At 44.5% G+C, this 23,241-nt stretch overlaps 1 protein-coding gene across 2 annotated transcripts in view; it reads left to right on the top strand.

Annotated features, from left to right (window-relative positions):
- Positions 1-2,026: 2,026 nt before the first annotated feature.
- BVES (blood vessel epicardial substance) overlaps positions 2,027-23,241 on the top strand; it is a 168,719-nt gene continuing 147,504 nt past the window's right edge. The window contains exon 1 of one of the 2 annotated variants that reach the window (XM_063917049.1): positions 2,027-2,222. The gene's annotated coding sequence lies outside the window, so the exon portion shown is untranslated. The remainder of the gene's footprint in view (positions 2,223-23,241) is intronic. The other variant, XM_063917048.1, reaches the window with a different exon arrangement.

The raw sequence follows: 23,241 nt of genomic DNA, 5'->3' as shown, positions 1-23,241 counted from the left end.
CTTTTTTTCAAATTTTTCGATAATATGTTTATTTTAGTCTGACAGTGTTTGTTTGCATGTTGTTTTTTTTTGGGGGGGGGGGGGGTTCGGGGAGGGGGTGTGGGTTGGGCCCGGGAGACGAAAATCCTAGTTTCGGCCCTGATTTTGCACAGTCTGATGGGAGGTGATGGAAGGGCAGTAGCGCACGCAGGGGGGGTTTCCGAGTACCTGGAAACCCCCCCGGATGAGCCAAATGTTTTAATACTGAGACGGAGACAGCATTGTCTCCGTCTCAGCAAATGCCGTGATCGCGACCGCGGAACAGCTGCAGGAGCAGCAGAGAGCTACAGCAGGTACAGTAGCTCTCTGCAGTGCATATTGAAAGTCCGGGGGGGGGGGGAGCTGCTGGCTATTGAAGTTCCGCCACAGCAGCTCCCTCCCTCCTCACAGAACTCCCGCTCCCAGTCCCTGGTGGTATGTATACCACCATATATGTACACTCACTGTATGTATATATATATATATGTGTGTATATATATATATATATGTGTGTATATATACACACACACACACACACGTACATACAGATAGGTGCAGCACTACTGGTGTCTTAAGGGGTTCACTATGGTATGCCGGCGGTCGGGCTCCCGGCGACCAGCATACTGGCGCCGGGAGCCCGACCGCCCACGGTGGGCGCCACGCTATTTTATTCTCCCTCCAGGGGGGCCGTGGATCACCACGAGAGAGAATAAGTGTCGGTATGCCAGCTGTCGGGATCCCGGCGCCGGTATACTGTGCGCCGGGATCCCGTCAGTCGGCTTACTGTAGACCACCCGTCTTAAGTGACGCAGGCTCAAACAGGCATAGGTAACAGCAACGTTTCAGTGCCCTTTATTACTGGCATGGGCACTGAAACGTTGCCTGTTTGAGCCTGTGTTACTTAAAACACCAGGAGGGCTGCACCTATCTGTATGTATATATTTTTCCATTGTGCAGGTACCCGGCGCATTGGACTTATACAGGGAAAGCCGGACCTGCTATGTATTTTATATATATATATATATATATATATATATATATATATATATAACTGTCCAACAATGAACGGCACTCAGAGAGTCTCTGAGTGCCGTTCATTGTTGGACAGTTGTGTATCTTTGGTTCTGGCACCGGAGCAGCATTATCTGCTTAACTGGAGTGCCGGCTGCTGCTGGATCTATATATATATATATATATATATATATATATATATATATAATCTGTATGTTTTACAGGTACACGGGATGCTGTCTGTCAGAATACCGACAGCAGCATCCTGTCGGAAGCGAGGCAGCGAGTCAGCGAGTCACCTGTGCTCGCAATGCCTCGGGCCCGGTGGCTCACTTTGCTCACCACATGTTATATTCACACTCGGTTGGTGGCTTGGACCCACCAACCGAGTGGAATACCCTGTGGATGTCGGGATTCTGGTGTCGGTCTCCTGAACGGCGGGATCCCGACAGCCATCATTTTAACTGCATTATATATATATATATATATATATATATATATATATATATATGAGACACATACACACACACACCCACGGAAACCCCCCTGGATAAATCCTGCGTTTGCCCCTGGAGGGTTTTCTGATGTTGGAATACAATAATTTGTCTAATAAAGAAACAGTAGTGTGTGGGGGGGGCAGCTACTAGCATTGGTTTGTGAATGATCCTTTTACCCTGGTGCATGGCCATGCCCACAATATGGCAATTATGCATTGCAAAGATATTATATAAATTACAGATTCATGTTTTATTACCATGAGAAGAGATTAAAAAGTATAAAACAAAAAGTAATTGCTAAGCAGACAAATGTGCCTGTATCCAGTTATTAGTAATTACCCATAGAAGCGATGGTCTATGGAAACTTCTCCTACATACTGTATTATGTTTCTAGTTTCATCTCACAGTAGTGTTATCCCAGCAGCACTGTGCCTCATGCAACCCCCGCTTGCCGCTGTCCCTGTCTGTCTCTTCTCCTCCCCCTGCTGCTGCCGGCGCCGTGTGTCAGTCTCCAGTAGTCAGAGAGCTGCTGCTGCTGCTGCTGCGGGCGGGCGCTGCTGGGAAGGGGAGTGTGCGGCTCAGGGCTGAGTGCAGCAGCCGCCCCTCTGGATGCCTATTTTAGTAACATCTCCCCGCCGGCCGCTCAGCAGCTCCTCACTGACAAACTTTTCCCGGACGCCCGCTCTGCACAGCCAGGTAAGGGGACGGGAGAGCGGGGGCTCACACTAAACTTTCCGGCTGCAGAGGGACCCCCGGGGGTCCGGTGCCGGCCACACTGCCGCCTGCCTGCCTGCTCAGTGCTCCTGCTCACCACGATCTCCGCTTGTAGCCTTGTACGCTGTCATTTCTAGTGACTCCATGGCAGTGGGGACCTGACAGTGACACTATGTTATTCTCAGAGCGATGTATTCCCCGGGGGAGCTGTTTTGTCCTCATTGTTTATCAGAGCAGGTGTTACAAGAGGCTCCTGTATGTGTATACTGTATAACCCTGTATATGGGGACAGCTGTACATCTCCCTTATAGGCAGGTCTGCTGCTTCCCAGTTCCTGAGGAGCTCCACTTGTAGTCAGGTCACACGGCTGACAAGTGCACGGGTGGGAGGGGGTGCGTGTGACAGAATCCACTTCTCAGCCCGTCAGGAACATGACCCCATGCTGGTCATGATGAATATTTAAAGCGATCTGGAAAAGGTTCTATAAACTTTCCTTTCGTGACAACCTAGCTCTATGTACAATGAATGAATATGATTAAATATTACTTTTAAAAGAAATGAGTTTTACTAAATATTATTACATAAGGTAGTAAAATGAATGAATGTTACTAATTATTACAGATTATTTGCTAAAATGAATAAATATTAAAGGCATTCACAACACACAGGTGAAACCTTTAACTCCTGTACAGTATAATATAATATCATTTACTTTCACATATATATATATATATATATATATATATATGTGTATGTATGTATGTATGTATGTGTGTATGTGTATATATATATATATATATATGCTACAGTATAGGTTATATATGATTATATGAAATGTGATTATAATGCTCTACTGTAAGTAGGGCTTCTGTTGTGTAACATTGGTTTAGTGAACATGTTTTTATTATTGGATTATTGCTCATTATAACCTATTGGGCACATGCTGTTCTATAGTGCCTCTATAATAATCTGCTGCTGCATTGTGTTTGTAGGATTTGCCAAACAGATGCAGGACAAAGATGGTCTTTGCATCTATGTGTGTTATGAAACTTTTTGTGAAGTCTTTCCCAGACTCTGGCCCTCATTCCGAGTTGTTCGCTCGCAAGCGGATTTTAGCAGATTTGCTCACGCTAAGCCGCCGCCTACTGGGAGTGAATCTTAGCATCTTAAAATTGCGAACGATATATTCGCAATATTGCGATTACACACCTCGTAGCAGTTTCTGAGTAGCTTCAGACTTACTCGGCATCTGCGATCAGTTCAGTGCTTGTCGTTCCTGGTTTGACGTCACAAACACACCCAGCGTTCGCCCAGACACTCCTCCGTTTCTCCGGCCACTCCTGCGTTTTTTCCGGAAACGGTAGCGTTTTTTCACACACGCCCATAAAACGGCCTGTTTCCGCCCAGTAACACCCATTTCCTGTCAATCACATTACGATCGCCAGAACGATGAAAAAGCCGTGAGTAAAATTCCTAACTGCATAGCAAATTTACTTGGCGCAGTCGCAGTGCGAACATTGCGCATGCGCATTAAGCAGAAAATCGCTGCGATGCGAAGATTTTTACCGAGCGAACAACTCGGAATGAGGGCCTCTGCCACAAACTTTGCTTCAATCAATGCTAATGTACATTTGTAATGATCATGCTAATTTGTATTCGGCTGCTGAGCCCATCTCCAATTAACTTTTACAGGAGCACTCTTTTTAAACTTCTTTACTTCAAGATGGTGTTCTTCCTGATGTAGTATTCAAATCTCTAAACATAAAGTAATGTATAAAGTGTATTTAGGTATATTATTCACATGACATTACATTATATAGGGGGGTATCTATCAAAGCATGACGGGGAGACATATAAAGCACTAACCAATCAGCTCCTAGCTCATGTTACAGGCTGGCATTGAAAAATAGCAGTTATGACCTGATTGGTTAGTGCTTTATTTCTCTCTACTTTATCTTTCTCCATGCTTTGATAAATACCCCCATTTAGTCAGACCTATGGGTACGAGTGTTGGGCAGTGTAAATACACCCTAAATTATTTTTTCATTCAGTAAATGTTTTATTTTCACTAGGGCTTGTGGATTTATTAAGGAATATGTGTTATAGAAAGTGAAGTATACTCCTACTAGTACTTGTGTCCTTTCTTTTTTAAATATAGTTTAATAAAATAAATCCCCTAATACCACCCGCCCCTGGCTGTGTGATGCCATAGGGAAGTCCTACTGTACCACCATTTTGCTACCTGAAGACTTTAATGTCTGTTAACAGATGCTCCAATGATTATGAGCATTTGCTGCCTTCATCTTGTATAAATTGAGTAGTTATATAAATTATATTACAACTATGTATCTTCACAAACAATTACAGTTACAGATACAAATTTTAAGCCAAGTCTGACATTTTTTTTCTTCAGTGTATAAGGGTTCCGTACCTACAGGTGAAAAATGATGTGTGGGTGTTTGATACTGAGTGAAGTCACTTTTGAAACCTGGGCAGACTCGAAATTGTAACGGATAGCTGTAATTTTCCACTGTATGACAGCATGATATATTGTTACATTATCATTGTTAGCGAACCGCATCACCCCATCTGATGTGCAGTACATCAGATGGGACAATGTGACCACCCAATTCATCATGATGAATACGATGGTTGTTGTGATCCGTCCTGGATCGCAAGAGTGTCCTATATAGCTTATAGCGTGTACTCCCATATCCACTCCGTTCATTATTTGATGAATTGGGTGGTCTCTTCATGTGCTGCTGCACATCACATGGGACAATGCCAGAGATTACACAGTGTTGTTACATTAAGTATGTAATGATATATTGCGTCATTGCATGGTGATGTGCAGTGTTTACATCAATGCAATGTATCCTTACATTGGGTCGCCACTTCAGAGGTGTGTACACAGATATAAGCTACCCACACATCTAAAAGATTATCTTTCCAACTAGCCAACTTAATGACTGCTTGGTACGAAAATCTGGTAAATTATGTGAGCAAACGATAATCGACGGTTTGCTCCCAAACACCGTAAAACAGATGTTTAGACAAGTATGTTAAATCAAACTTATTTAACCACCTTGTCTGAATGACCGGTTATATTAATATTTTATTTTTTCCGGCCAACTGTCATTTGCTCACATACAATGCCAGATTTTCGTTCTAACCAGCCATCAAATTGGCTATTTGGAAAGATTATCTCTTAGATGTTGGACAAACTTTCACAAGAACTGACGGCACAATGCACCATGCAAATGGCAACTTCCGATTCATTTTCTGATGAAGCAGAAGTGTTTTGACATGTAAAGAAATGCAGTTCAGTTCACCCTTAACTGCAACATATACTGTTAATATATTAGGCTTTAGTTCCATTTTAAGAAAAATCTCTGCTAGCGTATAGTATAAGCTATAATAGTAAGAAACCATGTTTTGACAGCTGCTGGATGCAGACCAGAAGCACATTTCTGTAGATCGCTCTGTTCCTTAGAAAGTTATGCAATACTTCTACTTGGACATATTTTCATATCTGACCATATGAGCAGCTCGTTAATGTGTGTTCATTAATGCTGGCAAATTATTATTATTTTTGCAAATTGTGAAAAAAAAATAGTCTATAAATGTGCTTGCAGGAGAAATATTTTAGTCATTCATTCATTCATTCATTCATTCATTCATTCATTCATTCATTCATTCATTCATTCATTCATTCATCATGTAGGTAATGAACAGTACAATTATTACTAGTCTTTTGATGCTTTCTTCATCACATCCAAGATAGTTGTTAGTTCCTTGGTGCTGAAGTTATTCTGAAAAACTGAAATGTGTGTCTATCAGCTATATTTATAAGGGTGAAATTACTTAATGGGCATGTTTATCTTTAGAAGTAAATTGCTTATGAAAAATTTACAAGTTTCTGAATGCTATATTATTTTTCTGGCTATGATGACCTTGAACTCTGCAGATGTCAATTCAATTTCTTGTTCATATAAGATGTACTGTAGTCAAGCACTGGCTGGGTTTGTTTGATGTACTGTATTAAGACTAGTTTATTTTACTGGAGATAATACATCCATTTCTGGTTGCTACTTGTGTTTTCAGCCATTGAAATTTCATAGTGATTAATGGATCTGTGAAGTTAGTACGATAGACCTTTGCAGCCAGATCATCACAATCATAGTTTGGTAATGTTCTGTGCATAGAAATAGAGTAGTGTTTATGTTGGAAAATATTGGCTTGGGTTCTAAAGGCCCATACACACTTGCCGATAAAATGAGCGACGTCGCTCATTTTCACCCTCCCTGAGCGACGTCGCTCATTTTATCGGCAAGTGTGTATGCCGCCAGCGACGACCGCTGCGCAGCCCCGCGGGTCGTCAATGATTGTTGCTGTCGCTAGTGCATGCATGCAGGATCTGGCCTGTCGTCCACAACCTGCATGCAGGGCTGGCGGAGGCGTGACGTCACTGAGCGATATGAGCAGTCATATCGCTCAGTGTGTATAGTCGGCCGCCGACCGGCCGGCCCGGGAGGGGTAACATTAGACAACGTCGCACACAGAGCGACATCGTCTAATGTGTACGGACCTTAACTCTGCCAATGTCACCTGGTGATGCAATTTTGTATGTAAAAAAAATAAAATAAATATATATAAATATATATACAGGATACAGAAACCCCTGGAAAGAAAGATCAGACTATCAGAAAACAGGGGAGGCATCAGGTTCAACGGGAGAGTTAAAAAGAAGATTGGCAGAAAAAGAGGGAGAAGAGCTACCAAAAAGAGAAGCAAAAGTGAGAAATCTACACTAGAAAAACTTGATCAGGGTATTTTCAACATTTCCAAGACTGAATTAACTCCTGTGGAGAAAACTGTTTTAAAAAAGGGATTACACTATGCTCCATCAAGTGGTCTAAATAAATTTAATTTCTCTGACGTCCTAGTGGATGCTGGGAACTCCGTAAGGACCATGGGGATTAGCGGCTCCGCAGGAGACTGGGCACAAAAGTAAAGCTTTAGGACTACCTGGTGTGCACTGGCTCCTCCCCCTATGACCCTCCTCCAAGCCTCAGTTAGATTTTTGTGCCCGGCCGAGAAGGGTGCACACTAGGGGCTCTCCTGAGCTTCTTAGTGAAAGTTTAGTTTTAGGTTTTTTATTTTCAGTGAGACCTGCTGGCAACAGGCTCACTGCATCGAGGGACTAAGGGGAGAAGAAGCGAACTCACCTGCGTGCAGAGTGGATTGGGCTTCTTAGGCTACTGGACACCATTAGCTCCAGAGGGACCGAACACAGGCCCAGCCTCGGAGCTCGGTCCCAGAGCCGCGCCGCCGGCCCCCTTACAGAGCCAGAAGCAAGAAGAGGTCCGGAAAAATCGGCGGCAGAAGACATCCTGTCTTCACCAAGGTAGCGCACAGCACTGCAGCTGTGCGCCATTGCTCCTCAGCACACTTCACACTTCGGTCACTGAGGGTGCAGGGCGCTAGTGGGGGGCGCCCTGAGCAGCAATAAAAACACCTTGGCTGGCGAAAATACATCACATATAGCCCCCAGGGCTATATGGATGAATTTTAACCCCTGCCAGATTCCACAGAAAAACGGGAGAAAAGGCCGCCGAGAAAGGGGCGGAGCCTATCTCCTCAGCACACTGGCGCCATTTTCTCTCACAGCTCCGTTGGAGGGAAGCTCCCTGGCTCTCCCCTGCAGTTACTACACTACAGAAAGGGGTTAAAAAAGAGAGGGGGGCACTAATTAGGCGCAGTATAACAATACAGCAGCTATAAGGGGAAAAACACTTATATAAGGTTATCCCTGTATATATATATATATATATATATATATAGCGCTCTGGTGTGTGCTGGCATACTCTCCCTCTGTCTCCCCAAAGGGCTAGTGGGGTCCTGTCCTCTATCAGAGCATTCCCTGTGTGTGTGCTGGGTGTCGGTACGTTGTGTCGACATGTATGAGGAGGTAAATGAGGTGGAGGCGGAGCAATTGCCTGTAACAGAGATGTCACCCCCTAGGGAGTCGACACCTGAGTGGATGAGCTTATGGAAGGAATTATGTGACAGTGTCAGCTCTTTACAAAAGATTGATGATATGAGACAGCCGGCGACTCAGCCTGTGCCTGTCCAGGTGTCTCAAAAGCCATCTGGGGCTCTAAAACGCCCGTTACCGCAGATGGCAGATACAGACGCCGACACGGATACTGACTCCAGTGTCGACGATTAAGAGACGAATGTGACTTCCAGTAGGGCCACACGTTACATGATTGAGGCTATGGAAAATGTTTTTACACATTTCTGATAATACCCTTTTTAGTGGTACTGGTATTATGTTGGGTGAGAAAAACTGCCTGTAGTTTTTCCTGCATCTGAGGAATTAAATGAAGTGTGTGATGATGCGTGGGTTTCCCCCGATAAAAACTGTTAATTCCTAAAAAGTTATTAGCATCATACCCCTTCCCGCCAGAGGATAGGGCACGTTGGGAAACACCCCTTAGGGTGAATAAAGCGCTCACACGCTTGTCTAAACAGGTGGCACTACCGTCCCCGGATACGGCCGCCCTTAAGGAACCTGCTGACAGAAAGCAGTAAAATATCCTAAAATGTATATACACTCACACGGGTGTGATACTGCGACCAGCAATCGCCTCAGCCTGGATGTGCAGTGCTGGGGTGGCTTGGTCGGATTCCCTGACTGACAATATTGATACCCTAGATAGGGACAGTATATTACTAACTATAGAGCATTTTAAAGGATGCATTTCTATATATGCGTGATGCACAGAGGGATATTTGCCGACTGGCATCAAGAGTAAGTGCGCTGTCCATTTCTGCCAGAAGAGGGTTATGGACAAGACAGTGGTCAGGTGATGCTGATTCCAAAAGGCATATGGAAGTATCGCCTTATAAAAGGGAGGAGTTATTTGGGGTAGGTCTAACAGACCTGGTGGCCACGGCAACGGCTGGAAAATCCACATTTTTACCCCAGGTAGCTTCTCAACCTAAGAAGAAGGAACAAAAGCCCTCTCCCGCCTCCGCAAAGTCCTCAGCATGACGCTGGGGCTTTACTAGCGGTCTCAGGCACGGTGGGGGCCCGTCTCAAGAAATTCGAGACGTCTCCCCCTCGCCGTTTCATAGAGTCTGCTTTACCGACGTCTCCCTCAGACAGGGAGACAGTATTGCAAGCCATTCACAGGCTGTATTCCCAGCAGGTGATAATCAAGGTACCCCTCCTGCAACAGGAAAAGGGGTACTATTCCACACTATTTGTGGTACCGAAGCCGGACGGCTCGGTGAGACCAATTTTAAATCTAAAATCCTTGAACACTTACATACAAAGGTTCAAATTCAAGATGGAGTCACTCAGAGCAGTGATTGCAAACCTGGAAGAAGGGGACTATATGGTCTCTCTGGACATCAAAGATGCTTACCTACATGTCCCAATTTACCCTTCTCACCAAGGGTACCTCAGGTTTGTGGTACAGAACTGTCACTATCAGTTTCAGACGCTGCCGTTTGGATTGTCCACGGCACCCCGGGTCTTTACCAAGGTAATGGCCGAAATGATGATACTCCTTCGAAAGAAGGGAGTTTTAGTTATCCCTTACTTGGACGATCTCCTGATAAGGGCAAGATCCAGGGAACAGTTGGAAGTCGGGGTAGCACTATCTCAGATAGTGCTGCGGCAGCACGGTTGGATTCTCAGTATTCCAAAATCGTAGCTGATCCCGACGACACGTCTTCTATTCCTAGGGATGATCCTGGACACAGTCCAGAAAAAGGTGTTTTCTCCCGGAGGAGAAAGCCAGGGAGTTATCCGAACTAGTCAGAAACCTCCTAAAACCAGGCCAAGTGTCAGTGCATCAGTGCACAAGGGTCCTGGGAAAAATGGTGGCTTCCTACGAAGCAATTCCATTCGGCAGTTTCCACGCAAGAACTTTCCAGTGGGACCTGCTGGACAAATGGTCCGGATCGCATCTTCAGATGCATCAGCGGATAACCCTGTCACCAAAGACAAGGGTGTCTCTCCTGTGTTGGTTGCAGAGTGCTCATCTTCTAAAGGGCCGCAGATTCGGCATTCAGGACTGGGTCCTGGTGACCACTGATGCCAGCCTGCGAGGCTGGGGAGCAGTCACACAGGGAAGAAATTTCCAGGGCTTGTGGTCAAGCCTGGAGACATCACTTCACATAAATATTTTGGAGCTAAGGGCCATTTACAATGCCCTAAGCCAAGCAAGACCTCTGCTTCAAGGTCAGCCGGTGCTGATCCAGTCGGACAACATCACGGCAGTCGCCCACGTAAACAGACAGGGCGGCACAAGAAGCAGGAGGGCAATGGCAGAAGCTGCAAGGATTTTTCGCTGGGCGGAAAATCATGTGATAGCACTGTCAGCAGTGTTCATTCCGGGAGTGGACAACTGGGAAGCAGACTTCCTCAGCAGGCACGACCTCCACCCGGGAGAGTGGGGACTTCACCCAGAAGTCTTCCACATGATTGTAAACCATTGGGAAAAACCAAAGGTGGACATGATGGCGTCCCGCCTAAACAAAAAATTGGACAGGTATTGCGCTAGGTCAAGGGACCCTCAGGCAATAGCTGTGGACGCTCTGGTAACACCGTGGGTGTACCAGTCAGTGTATGTGTTCCCTCCTCTTCCTCTCATACCAAAAGTACTGAGAATTATAAGACGGAGGGGAGTAAGAACTATACTCGTGGCTCCGGATTGGCCAAGAAGGACTTGGTTCCCGGAACTTCAAGAGATGCTCACGGAGGACCCGTGGCCTCTACCTCTAAGAAGGGACCTGTCCAGCAAGGACCCTGTCTATTCCAAGACTTACCGCGGCTGCGTTTGACGGCAGGGCGGTTGAACGCCGGATCCTGAAGGAAAAAGGCATTCCGGATAAAGTCATCCCTACCCTGGTCAAGCCAGGAAGGATGTAACCGCAAAGCATTATCACCGCATTTGGCGAAAATATGTTGCGTGGTGCGAGGCCAGTAAGGCCCCGATGGAGGAATTTCAACTAGGTCGATTCCTGCATTTCCTGTAAACAGGAGTGTCTATGGGCCTAAAATTGGGGTCCATTAAGGTTCAAATTTCGGCCCTGTCAATTTTCTTCCAGAAAGAACTAGCTTCACTACCCGAAGTTCAGACGTCTGTAAAAGGGGTACTGCATATACAGCCTCCTTTTGTGCCTCCAGTGGCACCTTGGGATCTCAATGTAGTTTTGGGGTTCCTAAAGTCACATTGGTTTGAACCACTTGAATCTGTGGAGTTAAAATATCTCACATGGAAAGTGGTCATGTTGTTGACCCTGGCCTCGGCCAGGCACGTGTCAGAATTGGCGGGCTTTATCCTGTAAAAGCCCTTATCTGATCTTCCATTCAGACAGGGCGGAATTGAGGACTCGTCCTCATTTTCTCCCTAAGGTGGTTTCAGTGTTTCATCTGAACCAACCTATTGTGGTACCTGCGGCTACTAGTGACTTGGAGGACTCCAAGTTGTGGGACGTAGTCAGGGCCTTGAAAATATATGTTTCCAGGACGGCTGGAGTCAGGAGATCTGACTCGCTGTTTATCCTGTATGCACCCAACAAGCTGGGTGCTCCTGCTTCTAAGCAGACTATTGCTCGTTGGATTTGTAGTACAATTCAGCTTGCACATTCTGTGGCAGGCCTGCCACAGCCAAAATCTGTAAAAGCCCATTCCACAAGGAAGGTGGGCTCATCTTGGGCGGCTGCCCGAGGGGTCTCGGCGTTACAACTTTGCCGAGCAGCTACTTGGTCAGGGGCAAACACGTTTGCTAAATTCTACAAATTTGATACCCTGGCTGAGGAGGACCTGGAGTTCTCTCATTCGGTGCTGCAGAGTCATCCGCACTCTCCCGCCCGTTTGGGAGCTTTTGTATAATCCCCATGGTCCTTACGGAGTTCCCAGCATCCACTAGGACGTCAGAGAAAATAAGAATTTACTTACCGATAATTCTATTTCTCGTAGTCTGTAGTGGATGCTGGGCGCCCATCCCAAGTGCGGATTGTCTGCAATACTTGTACATAGTTATTGTTACAAAAATCGGGTTATTATTGTTGTGAGCCATCTTTTCAGAGGCTCCTCTGTTATCATGCTGTTAACTGGGTTCAGATCACAGGTTGTACGGTGTGATTGGTGTGGCTGGTATGAGTCTTACCCGGGATTCAAAATCCTTCCTTATTGTGTACGCTCGTCCGGGCACAGTATCCTAACTGAGGCTTGGAGGAGGGTCATAGGGGGAGGAGCCAGTGCACACCAGGTAGTCCTAAAGCTTTACTTTTGTGCCCAGTCTCCTGCGGAGCCGCTAATCCCCATGGTCCTTACGGAGTTCCCAGCATCCACTACGGACTACGAGAAATAGAATTATCGGTAAGTAAATTCTTATTTTATATATTGACCTAGATTTATATATGAGAAATTTAACCCTAAAACGCCACTTTATGAGGAAATCAGATGCACCAATTAGGAATTGGGAAAGTAGGAACCACAGTGATAGTTCAATGTCAGGATTAAAAACTAAATCTACATACTATCCAGTGGAGTCAAAAGTCCCCTATATAGAGCTGTGTCAAAAATGGTCAAAAAGGATATAGACCGGATACCATCAACTATGAAAAATGTAAGGAATAAAAACTTGACGAAAAAAGAGTTTCTAGCCTTGAAAGGGTTGGCAGACAATAGAGATATAGTCATAAAAAATGCTGACAAGGGGGGAGGGGTAGTGGTTATGGACAGGGAATACTATGAAAAAAAAGCTTACAACTTATTGTTAGATGAAACATCTTACTCTAAACTTAAGAAGGACCCTACTAATGTTTTTTTAGGGGAACTTGAAATAGTGTTGAAAGAAGGTCTTAGAAACAAAAGTATCACTATAGAGGAGTACAATTATCTGTTTAACAAAAACCCCTGGATTGCGACCTTTTACCACATCCCAAAGATACATAAAAATCTGTCCCACCCCCCAGGTCGACCAATAATCAGTGGAATAGGCTCGCTAACCTCTAGATTGTCTGAATATATAGAGATATTTCTTAAAAAATATGTGGTTAAATTGGAATCATATGTTCAAGATTCCACTGAAGTCTTTTACAATTGGTAAAAGTTTTACAATGGCAGAAGAATTATAAATGGTGCTCAATTGATGTACAGTCTTGAGCGATTCCTCACAAAAAGGGAATAGAAGCAGTGAGACAGACTCTTATTACTGATACAGAGATAGTTGAACATATGGTACATTTTATATGTAAATGTTTGGAATTTGTATTGAAGTACAACTACAGTATTTTACCTTTCTGGATGAGTGGTTCATACAAGTTTGCAGGACCGACATGGGGAGTATTTGTGCTCCGAGTCTGGCAAATCTATATATGGGCCAGCACTGGCGTGCACAGCACTTTTATTAGGGGGTGCACCGTCGGAGGGGTGTGTCTAGCACCGCCTTTTGGGCGTGTCTAGCACCATCTATTGATGGTCAACGCATATAAAATATCCACCTTTGTACCAATCTTAATAAAGCAGATACATTGTCAGATGTTGTGGTGTGCACCAAACACCCCTGATGGCACTCATGCAATTACAGTGCTCCTCCTCAGCCTGGTCTGGCTGCCCCTCTCTTTCCCCTGCAAGCTGCAGCAGCTTACTTACAAGTCAGTCACTCACTGACACTGACAGTCGCAGACTAGTTACTGCTGCTACTGGAAAAACGAGTGACGTGTCAAAGCTGCTGCCGGCCATCTGCCAGTATTGAATTTATCTTCCTAAGAGGAACGCTGGCTGCATGCTGCTCCTCATCAGTGGCTGGCGTTGGCATAGCATAGAAGGAGAGAGGTGGGCGTGTGACGGATGGACGTGCGAGCAGCATGACGTAATCACATCACATCACACTGTTTTTGTACATGGAGGTGGAGCTGGGAATTTGAAAGCCGGTGGCAGTGGCACCCTTGATTAACCTAGGCGTCCGGTCAGTAATGCAGTCCTGCAGGGTGCAGCGCAGAGGGGACTGTAATCAGCCTGCTCGGCAATTGCTGCATCAGGCATGTGAGATCGGGGTGCCAGACATTAGGGGGTGCCTGTGCGCACCAGGCACCCCCCCTGCGCACACCTATGTGGGCCAGTGGGAACGTGAAACTTTGAGTGGTGGTCTAGGTGAACATCTATTCATCTGTAAAAGATATATAGATGACATTCTGATCGTATGGGATAGTGATGTGATAGAATTTGAGAATTTCATGACCAAAATTAACAAAAATTATTTTAATCTCAAATTCACCCATACCATTGGTGGAGATACAATACAATTTCTTGACTTGGTCCTGACGACGGGGCTGCGACCCCGAAACGTAGATTTGATGTTGACAATAAAGTCACTGCATTTTCTTCACTAAATTCAAGTCTCCGAGTGCCGCCCGTTCTGTTCGTGTTTATTACTGGCTGAGAAGCCTAGTGGGAAGGCACCGTGAGCAGTGAGGTATTTATTCAAGGACTTTTGAGTGCCGGGTCATTCTGCAGTATATATAATATATATATATATATATATATATATATATAAATATACAATGTGCAAAGCTAAAAGTAGAACTAGCGATGAACTATTGGTGTACAAGCAAAAAAAGAAGTGTGGAGAGGGTGATTCTAAAGTAGTATGTCCTCTTAGTACTCAGTTTAATGATGCAACTAAAGAGATAGAAAAAGTTTAAAAAAAGAACTGGCACATTTTACAAATGGATCCCGTACTGGGGAAATGTCTTCCGGATAAGCCTACTGTTGTATACCTCTCACTACTTTATCTCCCCCTTCACTACCTCTCACTAATTTACCCCTGCTGTTTTCAGCAGCCTCTCTCACTAACCTATTTTCACTTTTTCACTATATATTTTTTCACTTTTGTGTTGCCCTGGGGTCACTCAGCTGCTTCATTTTGGGGGGTCCCGCACCCTAGATTTGTACCCCCCAAAATGTTAGGGACTTGCCCGACTAATGAGGTCACCTGGACGCGGTGGGCAAGCCGTTACTTATGGCCATAACTATGCGAAGAACCTCGCTTAAAATGCAAAATTATATTGCAATTATTATTATTAATAAATTGGTAATGTTTGAATTGTGCACCTGCAACCTTTTTCTTTGTATGCAGTTCTACTGAAAGGTCTCCGCAGGGTCGCACCTCTCATTACCGGTGTGCACCCCAGGACCCCTCCCCTGTATACCTAATGCTGTGTATTCACATACACAATAGAAGGCCAGAGACCCCTTCTGCCTGGTGGTAGCACCCACGCCCACCTGTCCTATATATTGGTTTTAATTAGGTTCCTGACATTTCTTAGACTGCATGCAGAGCAAGGTGAGTCCTGCACAAATGTATATTGGATTATCAGATGGGGGGGCATTTCCGGGGTGTGGGTCCCCCTGAATTGTTGTGGCTGTTTTGCCTCAGGAGCAACACATATTAACACTTATTTTCATATTTACTTTCATCCCTATCGTGTGTTTTGTTTCAATGTAATTCATTTCCTACCTTCACTTTTCACTACTTTACCTCTCACTACTTTATCTCCCCCTTCACTACCTCTCACTAATTTACCCCTGCTGTTTTCAGCAGCCTCTCTCACTAACCTATTTTCACTTTTTCACTATATATTTTTTCACTTTTGTGTTGCCCTGGGGTCACTCAGCTGCTTCATTTTGGGGGGTCCCGCACCCTAGATTTGTACCCCCCAAAATGTTAGGGACTTGCCCGACTAATGAGGTCACCTGGACGCGGTGGGCAAGCCGTTACTTATGGCCATAACTATGCGAAGAACCTCGCTTAAAATGCAAAATTATATTGCAATTATTATTATTAATAAATTGGTAATGTTTGAATTGTGCACCTGCAACCTTTTTCTTTGTATGCAGTTCTACTGAAAGGTCTCCGCAGGGTCGCACCTCTCATTACCGGTGTGCACCCCAGGACCCCTCCCCTGTATACCTAATGCTGTGTATTCACATACACAATAGAAGGCCAGAGACCCCTTCTGCCTGGTGGTAGCACCCACGCCCACCTGTCCTATATATTGGTTTTAATTAGGTTCCTGACATTTCTTAGACTGCATGCAGAGCAAGGTGAGTCCTGCACAAATGTATATTGGATTATCAGATGGGGGGGCATTTCCGGGGTGTGGGTCCCCCTGAATTGTTGTGGCTGTTTTGCCTCAGGAGCAACACATATTAACACTTATTTTCATATTTACTTTCATCCCTATCGTGTGTTTTGTTTCAATGTAATTCATTTCCTACCTTCACTTTTCACTACTTTACCTCTCACTACTTTATCTCCCCCTTCACTACCTCTCACTAATTTACCCCTGCTGTTTTCAGCAGCCTCTCTCACTAACCTATTTTCACTTTTTCACTATATATTTTTTCACTTTTGTGTTGCCCTGGGGTCACTCAGCTGCTTCATTTTGGGGGGTCCCGCACCCTAGATTTGTACCCCCCAAAATGTTAGGGACTTGCCCGACTAATGAGGTCACCTGGACGCGGTGGGCAAGCCGTTACTTATGGCCATAACTATGCGAAGAACCTCGCTTAAAATGCAAAATTATATTGCAATTATTATTATTAATAAATTGGTAATGTTTGAATTGTGCACCTGCAACCTTTTTCTTTGTATGCAGTTCTACTGAAAGGTCTCCGCAGGGTCGCACCTCTCATTACCGGTGTGCACCCCAGGACCCCTCCCCTGTATACCTAATGCTGTGTATTCACATACACAATAGAAGGCCAGAGACCCCTTCTGCCTGGTGGTAGCACCCACGCCCACCTGTCCTATATATTGGTTTTAATTAGGTTCCTGACATTTCTTAGACTGCATGCAGAGCAAGGTGAGTCCTGCACAAATGTATATTGGATTATCAGATGGGGGGGCATTTCCGGGGTGTGGGTCCCCCTGAATTGTTGTGGCTGTTTTGCCTCAGGAGCAACACATATTAACACTTATTTTCATATTTACTTTCATCCCTATCGTGTGTTTTGTTTCAATGTAATTCATTTCCTACCTTCACTTTTCACTACTTTACCTCTCACTACTTTATCTCCCCCTTCACTACCTCTCACTAATTTACCCCTGCTGTTTTCAGCAGCCTCTCTCACTAACCTATTTTCACTTTTTCACTATATATTTTTTCACTTTTGTGTTGCCCTGGGGTCACTCAGCTGCTTCATTTTGGGGGGTCCCGCACCCTAGATTTGTACCCCCCAAAATGTTAGGGACTTGCCCGACTAATGAGGTCACCTGGACGCGGTGGGCAAGCCGTTACTTATGGCCATAACTATGCGAAGAACCTCGCTTAAAATGCAAAATTATATTGCAATTATTATTATTAATAAATTGGTAATGTTTGAATTGTGCACCTGCAACCTTTTTCTTTGTATGCAGTTCTACTGAAAGGTCTCCGCAGGGTCGCACCTCTCATTACCGGTGTGCACCCCAGGACCCCTCCCCTGTATACTGTTGTATATAGGAAGGCAAAAACAATAAAAAGTATGGTCTCAAAAAGTCATTTACAAAAACTACCAGAAGTAGATGAGCAAAATAAAAGTAAAATGTTTGGGAATATTAAAGGATTCTATCCGTGTGGATCTTGTAAAGTATGCCCACAGGGCGAAAAGGGTGCAAAATATTTTGAAGAAAATATAACCAATAAACAACATCTGATTACATCTTTTATTAATTGTAATTCATCCTATATTATTTATATGCTCACTTGCCCACGTGGGCTAAAATATATAGGCAAAACAAAAAGGTAATTGAAGATCAGGATCTTAGAACATACAAGAAACATCAAGAATGTTGTTACAAACCATAGTGTACCTAGACACTTCCAAATGTGTCACAACAGCGATCCCAAGGGTTTGAAATTTAAAGGAATTGAGCAAGTATTGCAGGATCAAAGAGGAGGAAATCAGGATAGGAAATTGATCAAAAGAGAAACATACCGGATAGTAACACTAGATACCTTGATACTTAAAGGGTTAAATGAGAATTATGAGCTCACCCCATTCATTGAGGAAAGATAATATACTGAGAGACTATTGTCATGTTCCGTTTTTGTTCTTATTAATATTCCCCTAATTGGAGGTGTAAAATAATTGTTTATGTTTACATCATGCTTTATATTTCTTCTATGAATTGATAAGATCTAAATATGCGAGTATAAAATTGGTATATAGTTATAGTTATATAATATATATATATATATATATATATATATATATATATATATAATTTCCAAATGGTCGGCACTCACTTCTGTCCCCAAGTCTGTAACTTGCCAAGGTGCTGCGTCGGCAGAAAGCATGCAGGTATACCAAAGGACGGCACTCACTGGTCTCACACAGAACTAATAAACAAGAGGACTCTGTTTATTAGTTCTGTGTGAGACCAGTGAGTGCCGTCCTTTGGTATACCTATATATATATATATATATATAGTTATAGTATATATAGTTATAGTTATGGTATATATAGTTTGTTTTCATAAAAAATGCCATGAATTCTATATCACTACTGACTACATTTTTGAAACAATAGTTATACTAAAATATTGGTATAATGTAACAATATATGATGAAGTGCTTCTATGTGTATGAACATTGTAAAATGTATCCATGTTAGACTGGTTAAAGAGATTTTATAACACTCACTCTTGCAGAGTGAGGTTTTTTAGAATAAGTATGTAATTAATACAATCGCCGGACTCAGATTAGTGAGGTGCGGGCAGGAATGTTAAGATAAAATTTAAAGGTGGATGGTTTATTCAGATATATATTATTTAGATATATATCTTTATGTTTTCATACATATATAGTTCTTATTATGGGAAATAAATAGTTATTTTTATGTTTAGACCGAAAAACAGTGAATTGATATATCAGTCTACCACGGATATATTGTGAACAGGTATATATGACGATGGTAGAATTAAGTAGCTAATTGGTGGTAGCCGCTTTTAAAGGAATGACACACGGACAGCAGGCCAGCCCTCTGACGAAGTCTGTGACGAAACGCGTAGGGGCGTGGCCTGCTGACGTGTGTGATCGAGCCCCCTCCTGCTTTCCCTGGTATTGCCGAGTGACGGTGTCCCGACGTGCGGCGGCTGTGAGTAGCGGTCCAGCGGCACGGGTTTGAGGTCCTTTCCTGGATGGTCACTGGAGGTTTGCAGTATTGCCGGGGATGTGCATGTTTTAAATCATGTGGTATTGAGCCCACAGCGGAGATTGTTCTGGTACGGGCAACAGCGTTGTGAATTTTAATAAGAGTTTTGTGCTTTTATGAATGAAATCGTTACTGCACTATGGAGCGCCCCCCTTGTCTTTTTCTATAGATGTCTTCTTCTGTAGAGATATATATATATATATATATATATATATATATATATATATATGAATGTATACATCCGGCACTCAATGTAAAACAGGGATATGTCTGGGTGCCATCCTTAAATTAGTACAGATAGCATGCCTTTCCCACCTGTGGCTCAGGTATATCTGGAAGGGACAGAGGCGGCACTCCAAGGACTTAGAAAATACTTTATGTGCAAAGCATGGCAATTCCAAACAGCTGTGCAAACAATCAAAACATGGAGGTCTTACGACGTTTCAAGGCAGAGCCTTTTCTTCAGGTAAGTTGACCCATGTGGAGCGTGTAGTGAGGAAGGAGCAGCAAGAACCAAAACATACCAAGAGAAAGACTCACCTTTTAAAGCCGTGCAGAGACAGGTGTTCCCGGCGTCCGTGTTCGGCGCTTCCGGGTGCGGCGCCCGGGTGTCGCATAGTTGACGTCATCGTTGCTGCGCAACGTGGATGCGCACAGCCGCCGAAGAGACCCGTCATCGTTGCTAAGCAACTGGGATACACACGGCAGCCGGGGAGACCCGTCAGATCTAAACACAGTGTGAATGAACATGATGTTAGATGGAGATATACGACACCCAGACAGGGTGAATATTACTAGTGAAGTGTGAATAAACAATTAAAACCAATTAAGGGGTTAAAAACCGGAAGGTCCGCTGCAGGTGCATTAGAAAAATAGGGCATAAACAGTAAATTTAAGAACATGATCATGTGGTTAGACAATATAGGTATATGCAGAATAATAATACAATTAGCCCAACAAGGGCTGGCAGGCTGTGGTGCAATCAGGATGGATCCCCACAAGGTTGCGACACCCAAAGTGGGGTGAGGATGTAGGAAGTGGGTGGGAATGTCCAGGGGGGGGGGCGGGAGGGAGGGAGGGGAGGATGTGGATAACGAAAGGGGAGGAGGGGGAGGGAGGGAAAGGAAGGACATAGGGAGGGGGAAGGGGGGAAGGGGGAGGAAGGGGGAAGAGGGGGAAAAGGAGGGGGGGGGGGGGGTGGAAAAGGGTGGATAAGGTTGAAGATCAGTATGGGTTAACGAGTAGGTTATTTACAAGAATACATTCCATGTGAATTTTTCATTAAGTCCTTTAGGTGACAGAGTGTCCAACAAAACAATCCATTTCGACTCGCATCTGGATAGTGCTGTGTGGCGGTCACCCCCTCTCACAGGGTTAGGGATGTGGTCGATGATCTTGTATCGCAAACTGGCGAGTGAATGGCCTTGGGACTTAAAATGGCGTGCAACCGGTTGATCCACAGATTTGCCCATCAGAGATGCCTTAATGGCCGATCTATGCAATGCCATCCTATCCCTGAGGTTCCGGATTGTCTGTCCGACGTATAGTAAGCCGCATGGGCAGATGATAATATATACGATAAACGGTGTCGTACAGGTAACCACATGTCTGATTTTAAATTGTTTACCTGTGTATGGATTGTTAAAGGTATGGCCTGTTTCAAGATATTTGCACGTTGTGCAAGATGCACACTGGTAACATCCTGGTCTTTTAACTTGCGTTGAAGCCTTGGGGATTGGGATGATGTTAGTTTTTACTAATAAGTCCCTGAGATTGGGGCCTCTCTTATAGCTAGGCATCAGAGAGGTGTTTCTGAAACAGGGTAGATCCTTATCTCCAGACACAATGGGCCATAGGCCCTTGGTGGCACGTGGAAGAACTATGCTGGCTGTGGAGAACTTGGTGACAAAAGGAATTCGGGATTGTGCTGGCTTTTGGGGAACTTTGTAAAGCAATTGTTCTCTAGGGATTTGAAGCACTTCGTTCTTGGCCTGTTGTAGCTCCCTTAATTTGTATCCTCTATGGGCAAATTTTAGGATCATCTTGTCCAGAGTGGTAACCAGGGTACTGCGGTCACTGGAAATTCTGGCTGCACGGAGCATTTGTGATCTAGGAAGTCCACGTTTCAGTGCTGGGGGATGACAGCTACTGTGATGTAAAAGCGTGTTACGGTCCGTGAGTTTGGAAAATACTTGGGTATGGATGGCATTATTCTTGATTTCAATGGTGACGTCCAAGTAGTTAATGCTTGTGTAACTGGTCTGGTATGTGAATTTAATGGGTGAATTACGTGAGTTGATGTGCTCGATGAGAGTAGTGAGTTCAGGTTCAGTTCCCGTCCAGAGGATCAGTAGATCATCAATGTAACGTAGGTAAAGTGCTATTTTGTTGGTTATCTCTCGTGTTGAGAAGAAGAATTCCTCCTCTTGTAAAAACATGAATACATTAGCGAACGATGGGGCCACTGAGGACCCCATCGCACATCCAGTTGTTTGGATGAAGTACTGTCCATTGTGTAAGAAGTAATTTTGTTTTAAAGTTTTCGACAATAATGACAAGAACAGTGGGATGGGGATGGCATCGAAATGGTGTCTGAACAAAAACAGTTCCATGGCGGCAAGGCCGCTATCATGTGGAATTACAGTATAGAGATTCTTGACATCTAGGGTACATAGCAACAAGTTGTTAGGGATGGTTGTGAAATGGTGAAGTCTGGTGAGAAGTTGTGTAGTGTCCTTGAGGAAAGTCGGTTGATCCATGATATATGGTTGGATAAGATGATCCAGAAACTGTGAAACAGGCTGAAGAAGTGACCCCCGTGCTGAAATTATTGGTCTGGGAGGTGGATCCACTGGATTTTTGTGAAGCTTACTATACGTCGGACAGACAATCCGGAACCTCAGGGATAGGATGGCATTGCATAGATCGGCCATTAAGGCATCTCTGATGGGCAAATCTGTGGATCAACCGGTTGCACGCCATTTTAAGTCCCAAGGCCATTCACTCGCCAGTTTGCGATACAAGATCATCGACCACATCCCTAACCCTGTGAGAGGGGGTGACCGCCACACAGCACTATCCAGATGCTAGTCGAAATGGATTGTTTTGTTGGACACTCTGTCACCTAAAGGACTTAATGAAAAATTCACATGGAATGTATTCTTGTAAATAACCTACTCGTTAACCCATACTGATCTTCAACCTTATCCACCCTTTTCCACCCCCCCCCCCCTCCTTTTCCCCCTCTTCCCCCTTCCTCCCCCTTCCCCCTCCCTATGTCCTTCCTTTCCCTCCCTCCCCCTCCTCCCCTTTCGTTATCCACATCCTCCCCTCCCTCCCTCCCGCCCCCCCCCCTGGACATTCCCACCCACTTCCTACATCCTCACCCCACTTTGGGTGTCGCAACCTTGTGGGGATCCATCCTGATTGCACCACAGCCTGCCAGCCCTTGTTGGGCTAATTGTATTATTATTCTGCATATACCTATATTGTCTAACCACATGATCATGTTCTTAAATTTACTGTTTATGCCCTATTTTTCTAATGCACCTGCAGCGGACCTTCCGGTTTTTAACCCCTTAATTGGTTTTAATTGTTTATTCACACTTCACTAGTAATATTCACCCTGTCTGGGTGTCGTATATCTCCATCTAACATCATGTTCATTCACACTGTGTTTAGATCTGACGGGTCTCCCCGGCTGCCGTGTGTATCCCAGTTGCTTAGCAACGATGACGGGTCTCTTCGGCGGCTGTGCGCATCCACGTTGCGCAG

Source organism: Pseudophryne corroboree, chromosome 4 (genome assembly GCF_028390025.1).
Source record: "Pseudophryne corroboree isolate aPseCor3 chromosome 4, aPseCor3.hap2, whole genome shotgun sequence".
In the NCBI taxonomy this organism is placed as follows: domain Eukaryota; kingdom Metazoa; phylum Chordata; class Amphibia; order Anura; family Myobatrachidae; genus Pseudophryne; species Pseudophryne corroboree.
Note: the sequence above shows the minus strand (reverse complement) of the source record. Positions and strands in the feature narration are given on the sequence as shown.